Raw genomic sequence first — 8,491 nt, 5'->3', positions numbered from 1 at the left:
ACGTAATTAAGTTTTATAAACTGACAGAACCCTGTTTCCCTTGAGTTGATTCACATTTTCCAGTAATGAAAGATTTACTTCTGCGCTGATGAGCACAGCATCTTTGCAACAGATTACTGATGAGCCACGTTCATTGGTTCTCGTTCACAACCTCCTCCAAAAACCACCGTGAACTGCCACCTTGCTACGAGGTTTTTCAGCCACTGTGTCAATGTTATATATCAAGGGCACACCGTCTACTATTAAGAAGTAGCACAGGAAATATTTTACATGAAAATGCCATTTGCAGTTATGAATCCAGGGCGGAAACTGCTGGTCAAGAAGCTCGTGTTTTGGGTTGATACAAGAGAGCCAGGTTGTATTAGTCAGGATTCTCTAGAGAAACAGAACCAATGGGGGTGTGTGTGTGTGTGTGTGTGTGTGTGTGTGTGCGTGTGTGTGAGTGTGAATGAAGAGAGAGATAGAGACTGGTATTTTTGTTTGTTTCATGTCTATATTGACAAGACGGGGGAAAAAAGGGTCACAGCATTTCAGACTTTATTCAAAGACACAAACGGCAACAAAGAGCACCCACAAGTGACAGGCATGGTCCCTAAGGCCCTGGCTCAAAGGCCACCCTGGAGGGTGTCGGTGACTTCTCAGCCCTTCCTCTCAGCCTCTCTCTCTCTTCCTCCTCCATGCCTCACGGACACCCCTGAGTTCAGTGAAAACTGCAGAAACGAAGTCACTCTAGAGGAGGTTGGGCCCTGCCTGGCCAGTGTCGCCCACATGGCAGCCCTGGGCAGCTGAAGAGTGGGGGTCACCGGTCACGTGACACCCCCACAGCCAATGGCCAGGCTTCTCTCTGAAGTGGTCAGCCGGACTATCCCAGAGGGAGACGGCTTTCAAGAAAAAGACACCAACTTGGTTCACGAAGGGCTTGGGTAAAATGCTTTCCCAGAAACCTTAAGAAATGATTCACTCTCAGATTCCTGGAGCACTGAGCAACTGAAACGGTCACTGGCTTGCCTGGAGGAGAGATCTTGGTGAAAGGCAGCCTGCTGGTTCCTCAGAGGGCTCAGCGAGGGGCTCGGCGGTCTTTGCACAGACTCCACAGTGGACCCATGAGAAGCACGATGAGCGAAATGGCACATCCAGAGGGGCTGGGCCCCCGCTGCCCTCCAGCCTCCTTGCTCCTGCTTGCTGGCTTGGGACCAGAGGCTGGTTTTCAGACGAGCCCCAGGAAAGCAGGTCTGCTTGGGCTTGAGGCCCAGATGCCGAGGCTTCCCTCCTTTCAGTCTGAATGTGCTTATTCCCTTTGGCCAGAGTTCCTCTCCCATTGTCCTCTGTCCTGCCCAGTCGACAGCAGCTTTTCCTTGACATGTTCAAATCTTTTTTTTTTTTCCCTCCCCCTAAAGATGTCAGGATGGAAACCCTCCACCATTCTGCAGGGGTAACTGTTTACTGTAGGTAGCAGTTCCTCTAACACTTTATACCTGTAAAAATCCTGGGCACAGGCCAGACGTCTGTGGTACCAACGTTCATATTCACGTTGAGGTGTAGACACAGTGAGTCAGCAGGAGCCCCGGACACACACTTCTCCCCTACTCTACACACAGACATGTGAGGGCCATGTGAGGTTCCTGTCTGGGTTGGGGCAGGTCACAGGCTCAAAGGGCACTTGGCAGAGTCCATAGTCACTTTCAACAACCCTGACCCCAGACCCATGAGGTGAGCGGCTGAGCTGGTGATGGGCAAAGGGAGCCTCAGCGTAGAAGGAGCCATGGGCTTGCGGGGTCTTTTATGGACAAAGCACTCCCCATGGGCACCTCCCCTTCTCTGGACCACCTGCCACACTAGGAAAGTTAGCTGGAGAAAAGCCTGCATTTTCTGGCCCCTTTGTGTTCCACGACTGCTCACCAAGACTCGAAAGCTCAGAGAGCAAGTCCAGTTACAAGCTCTGAGGCTTGGCTCCTCTGAGTGGAATAGTGTAGGATCCTCGATGCCTCGGCACCCACAGAAGGACGTAATGGTGAGGGTCAGGGTCAGGGGAGGGACTCCTCAGCCCGCCCGGAAAGTGCACACACACTATGGTGAATGGTGCGCACTCACCACCACTGCCGAGGTCAGAAACCAAGAAGAAACACAAATATCACACTTTGGGTTAAAGCATTTTCAAGAAACAACCACAAAAACAATGGCCACTTTTGATACTACAACCTACCACATTTGGCAACTTTCAGAGAAAACAGCTGTCTCCACCCCAAGCCATCAGAGGGTCCAAGATCCCTTTATCCTGGGCCCCAGTTTAAAAAGTCAAGGAAGGAAGACGGACCAACGGAGGGCAAGAAAAGGCTGAAGAAGCAGTTATACAACACCTACAGCGCCCACCAGTCTGGGTGTCTGCCTCCCTGCAAGAACCGTCTGCCTTGAACCTCTTCTTGGGGAGAAGGTGAGCTATCAGGGGGGCCCAGCTGCTGGAGACAAAGGAGGCAAGCTGAACATGGGAGCCGCCGTAGCCTCCAGAGCTGTGACCCCCAGTCTCAAAACAAAATCAGGGACACCCCATCCTCCCCTCCTCAGAGGCTCTATTCATAGGAATATGGGGTACTCTGGTGACTCTATCCTTCACGAAAACTTCAATTCAGCCAGCCTAAACCAGATTCCTCTGCGTCTGTTGCATTAGTCTGGCGTGTATGGGAGAGAAATGTAGTGTGACTAAGCAGCTGCCCACGTCCAACAGGGCACACTCAGGTGAAAACGTGGCAAAGCTCAGGACAACACTCTTGCGTGTGCTCGGCCTTCCCAGAAGTACAGCCTCTGCAAGCACCTAGGCCTTCCTCTTCCCCGCCCCCATCCCTAGATAAGCTCCATCTGGGAACCCAGCCCAGCCGCTCTTGTAAAGATACGTTACAACACTAGCTAAGAAAACAAAAGCAGGTTTCTCTAAAAGGTATTGTGCAGCCGGAAGCGGCATCTGTCTTCGGGTTCCTGTGGCTGGGGGTGGGGTTCCTTTGGTTTTGACCAGAACACTTCTCCGCTGGGGGGGCCAGGCTTGGCGTGGCTTTTTAGAAGCTCGGTTACGGGAGTGAGACTGAACGTCACAGAGGTGCTCGGGTGGGTCGCGCTCACATCACCAAGGACTCCGGAGTTTACATCCGAGATCCTCTGTCCTGAAGAACCTTCGCCTTCTCGCTAGGTTGGATGACAATGCCGTTGGTCGAATTATTTAGTTCTCTGGAGACAACACAGAGGAATTCTGCCTGATCCTCGTTCCCATAAGGCAATGGCACCCCACTCCAGTACTCTTGCCTGGAAAATCCCAGGCGGGAGGAGCCTGGTAGGCTGCAGTCCATGGGGTCTCGAAGAGAGGGACACGACTGAGCGACTTCACTTTCACTTTTCACTTTAATGCATTGAAGAAGGAAATGGCAACCCACTCCAGTGTTCTTGCGTAGAGAATCCCAGGGCCGGGGGAGCCTGGTGGGCTGCCGTCTATGGGGTCGCACAGAGTCGGACATGACTGAAGCGACTTAGCAGCAGCAGCAGCATGCTGATTAGCTGTTGGAATCTCCAGCCGTCGGACATAGTGGACACCATCTGCCTGAGCGCCTCCTCTTAGCGTTGCAGGACTCTGTACACGTGCTTCGCCGGGCCCTGGGAAGCTCAGTTTTTCTTGTTGATATCACCTCCTTGAAACCAGTCGCTGGAGAGATGCAATGTTGTAAAACTCCACTTCCTCCAGCCGCCTTTTCTGCCAACTCCTTCCTAAAGATGAGCTTCCCTTGACGGGGGTAGTTTAGGAGTGGACCCAAGTAAATAGGGTCCCTGTCAGTCAGATAGGCCCCCGGCTCGTCCTTGTCTGTGTCCAGCCCCGGATCCTCCTGGCAGCAGAGGCGGCAGAGAAAAGACCTGGGCTCCAGGCCTAGGGTCTGTCTGGTGGTCATGGAGTAAGGTGCTGCCCCGTTCAGCCGGACTCTGCGGGCCGACCACCGCCCCCTGACCCGGCGGCCCGGGACCCGGGCTCCAGCGGCTGCGCGGCGGCCCACAGTCGCAGGGGCCAACTGCAGCTCTGCCATCTTGGGCCGCCGCCGCCGCTGCCCGTGCACCCGAGACTGATTGATTGATTAGGAATTGGCTCATGGACTCTCTGCGACCCTATGGACTGTAGCCTACCAGGCCCCTCTGTCCATGGGATTTTCCGGGCAAGAGTACTGGAGTGGGCTGCCATTTTCTTCTCCAGGATTATGGAGGTCAAGTCCAAAATCTGCAGGGTGAAATGACAGGCCGGACACCCAGGAAGAGCCAGTGTTGCAGTTCAAGTCCAAAGGCGGTCAGCTGGCAGAATTCCCTCTTCTTCAGGGCAGGTCCACCTTTGTTCTGTTCAGGCCTTCAACTGATTGGGTGAGGCCCATTCACAGTACAGAGGACAATCCTCTTTACTCAAAGTTCACCGATTTAAATGTTAATCTCACCCAAAACTATCTTCACAGAACCATCCAGAATAATGTCTGACCCTGTATCCGGACACTGTAGTCTAGCCAAGTGGGTACATAAAATTAACCATCCTGTAGGCTAACACACGCATTTTGAAAAATTCACTTGTTATAGTACAAGATTGCTTATCAGATTGAAGCTGTTGTAAGGGTATAAAATGCATAAGGTAGAAAAAATAAAAATAAATGCATAAGGTAGGATCCCCTGTTTTCAGGATCCTCCCTTTCGCTCTCTCTTCCGCCCTCTCTCTCGAGGCTTTCCTTGGGAACCCAGGCACAGTGTTGTGCAGAAGCAGAAGCCCCAGAGAAGCCCCCAGCCAACACCAACATCATCTCCCAGTCCCCGGGGGCTCCTGCCCCAGCCTTCAGTCTTCCTGCTGTGCCCAGACATGTGGTGCCAGTTGCACCCTGTCTCAATCTCTGACCCACAGAAACCATGAGAATTTTCTTTAAATTTAATGCTATTTCAAGCCACTAAATTTCGGGGTAACTTGCTACACAGTAATAGGTAACCAACATGTAAGATTATGGTTAACTTTGTAAAAAACTACCAAAGTGTTTTCCAATATAATTTTAGCATTCTGTACTCCTACCAGCAGTATATGATGGTTCCAGGTGGCACAGAGGTAAAGAATCTGCTTGCCAATGCAAGAGATGCAAGATATGTGAGTCTGATCCCTGGGTAGGGAAGAGCCCCCCGCCCCCACAGTAGGATATGGCAACCCACTCCAGTACTCTTGCCTGGGAAATTCCTTGGACAGAGGAGCCTGGTGGGGTATAGTGCATGGGGTCACAAAAAGTCAGACACAACTGAGCATGCATGCACGCACACATGCACACACACACACACAAAACACACACACACACACATTTATCATCAAAGTCTTCCTAGTGGGTGTGAGGTTGTTGCTTGCTGTGATGTTAATTTGCATTTTCCTGATGATGCCACACCTACTTTGGATCAGAAATATTATTACCCAACTTAGAAACCAACCTCATTTACTATGCTGTTTCATAGTCACATGTCATAGAGCTTGTGCTGACATTTCCAATTTGTTTTAACAATGATTGCTACCACATTGAATCTCTAAGGTTAAGAGTCATCTTAAGCTAACTTAAGAGGTTAAGCATTTATCTTGTTTGCATACCCCCAGAAGAATGAGGAATAAAAGCCATCTGGTCACAGGTGTGGGGCTCCTGGCCTAACAACACCATCATCTGTTGTTAATTGGTATTAATATGTTTTTTTGAGAAATGCTATGTGCCAGGCATTGCACATGTAGACGCTCACTTACCACAACACCTCTATAATGTTCATGTTATTATTTTGAGCCTGTTCCAAAGGAAGAGAGGTTCAGAGAGCTCAAGAAACTTGGCTGTTGTCACACACTGAATTTGAACCCAATATCCTTTTACCTGATCTAAAACAGATTTCTCAGGCTTCCCTCATGGCTCAGCGGTAAGGAATCTGCCTGAAAATGCAGGAGACGGGTTCGATCCCCAGGTCCAGGAAGATCCCACGTGCCATGGAGCAACTAAGCCTGTGCACAACTATTGAGCCTGTGTTCTAGAGCCGGAGAGCTGAGCCCACATGCTGCAACCGCTGAGCCCAGACACTACAGCCTGCAGTTCCCAACAAGAGAGTAGCCCCTGCTTGCCACAACTAGAGAAATGCCCACACAGCAACGAAGACTCTGCACAGCCAAAAATAGGTAAATACAATTATTAAAAAAAAAGATTTCTCCTCACTTCTTATTTTGTACCAGAATGTAAGAAGAATTTTTGGCCTAAAGTTAACAGTATAAAATATTCTAGTCTGGGAGCTGGGAGATTGAGTTTTACTCCTGGCTTTGTCACTAATCAAGGGTCCCCTCTAGGGCCAGTTCCTCTTTGGCTCACAGTTCCTCATTATTAAAAATAAAAGGTTGGGTTAAGATACTTTCCAGCTCAAAAATCACTTTATAGCAGGCACTATACTAAGCATTTTGCAAGTGTTAGCTTATTTATATATATATATATATATCTCTCTCAGAAAAGCCTTATGCTACATGCTGCCTGTCGCTGCCAAGTCGCTTCAGTCGTGTCCAACTCTGCGCGACCCCATGGACTACAGCCTACCAGGCTTCTCTGTCCATGGGATTCTCCAGGCAAGAACATTGGAGTAGGTTGCTATTTCCTTCTCCAATGCATGAAAGTGGAAAGTGAAAGTGAAGTCACTCTGTCGTGTCTGACTCTTATCGACCCCATGGACTGCAGCCCACCAGGCTCCTCCATCCACAGGATTTTCTGGGCAACAGTACTGGAGTGGGGTGCCATTGCCTTCTCCCTTATGCTATATATAGGTGCTATTATTCTTCCCATTTTACAGATGAGTAAACTGAGGTAAAGAGATGAAATAATTTTCCCAAAGTCACAAAACTGGAAAATGGCACAGCTATGATTTATATATTTAGGGTACACCACAAAGCATGCAAGATCTTAGTTCCCTGATCAGGGCTCAGACCTGTGTCCCCTGCAAGGGAAACACAGAATCTTAACCCCTGGACTATCAGGGAAGTCCCAAGTTGGTTTATCTATCTATCTACCTACCTACCTGTCTGTCTGTCTATCTATCTATCTATCTACCTACCTGTCTGTCTGTCTGTCTATCTATCTATCTATCTATTTGTTGGCCAGTATAGCTGTGATTTAAACCCCAGCTGTCTGGCTCCAGAGGATATGGTGTTACTCAGCTAGGTAGCATTTATAGAAAGCTTTTTTTTTTTTAGGAAAGTTTAATTTTAACAAGACTTTATATCATGAGTTGCATTTTTCTCTCCACATCCTCACCCTCCCTTCCACTTAAAAAAAAAAAAAAAACCCAAACTTTATTTATTTATTTATTTGGCTGCACTGGGTCTTGTTTGCAGCATGTGGGATCTAGTTCCTTGACCAGGGAATGAACCTGGGTCTCCTGAATTAGGAGCGCACAGTCTCAGTCACTGGACCACCAGGGAAGTCCCCCTCCTACTTTTTGAATGAAAACACTGAGCCTCAAAAAATGTATGATGTCCCAAGTCCCACAGCCAGCTAGTGGCAGAGCCAGGATGGGATGCCAGGCAGCTTGTCATCCAAGTCTGGGTTGACATGTCCCCGTGAGTCAGAGCCCCCGGGAGTGAGAGACCACAGCGTTGCTTACCCCTGGGAATCTCGCCAAAGGCGAGAAACACCTTCGCTGATCTGACAGGACCGCACCTTCCCCTCCAGATTCCAGCCTGGCTGGTTTGCCCTTCTTTCTCTGCCTCTCCTCTCACCAAGCCAGTTGCATGGGAATCAGAAGAGCTACAAATGCCCAAGGGAACCTGCCCTGGGGCACAGATGGGTTGGTGGTGGGGTCCCAGAATTGTTCGGCTGCATGCTCCTGGGGTCTCCCCTGTAGGTCTTCACTGTGATGGGACCTGGTCTCTCCCCCTCCAGACCCAATGTTGAATTCATTGCCTGGGAGTCACAGAAGAAAAGGGAGCTTGAGCAGACTGAATACTATAGTTCTGCTGCCTTGAGAGTCTAGTTTTGTTTCTACTTTTTCTAGGTAAGTTTTTTTTTTTTCAATAGAAAATTACACATAGTAAGAAGTCAACACAGAAAGCATATTGTAAGTAATGAATATGATTCTTCATTTTAACCCTGCCCCTGTCCTCAAACGCTATGCCAAACTTTCTTGTCCTTCCAGCCAAAGATATTCTGGCATATATAACTATATATATATATATATAAACTTTTTATTTTGTATTGGTGTATAGCCAATTAACAATGTTGTGATAGTTTTAGTTGAACAGCAATGGGACTCAGCCATCATATACATGAATCCATTCTCCCTTAAACTCCCCTCCCATCCAGGCTGCCCTGTGCTATACAGCAGATCCTTGTTGGTTATCTATTTTAAATATAGCAGTGTATACAGACAGCCACAAGTTCATTCATGGAGGTATATGTTTTTAATCGCATATACTATACCTACTGTTCTGTACCCTTTTATT

General features: G+C 48.8%; 1 pseudogene; it reads right to left on the bottom strand.

The window, feature by feature from the left end:
- Positions 1-278: 278 nt before the first annotated feature.
- On the bottom strand, positions 279-5,793 carry LOC100138175 (BTB/POZ domain-containing protein KCTD2-like; annotated as a pseudogene).
- Positions 5,794-8,491: the final 2,698 nt, after the last annotated feature.

Source organism: Bos taurus, chromosome 21 (assembly GCF_002263795.3).
Source record: "Bos taurus isolate L1 Dominette 01449 registration number 42190680 breed Hereford chromosome 21, ARS-UCD2.0, whole genome shotgun sequence".
In the NCBI taxonomy this organism is placed as follows: Eukaryota; Metazoa; Chordata; class Mammalia; order Artiodactyla; family Bovidae; genus Bos; species Bos taurus.
This window is presented reverse-complemented; position numbering and strand designations above follow the sequence as displayed.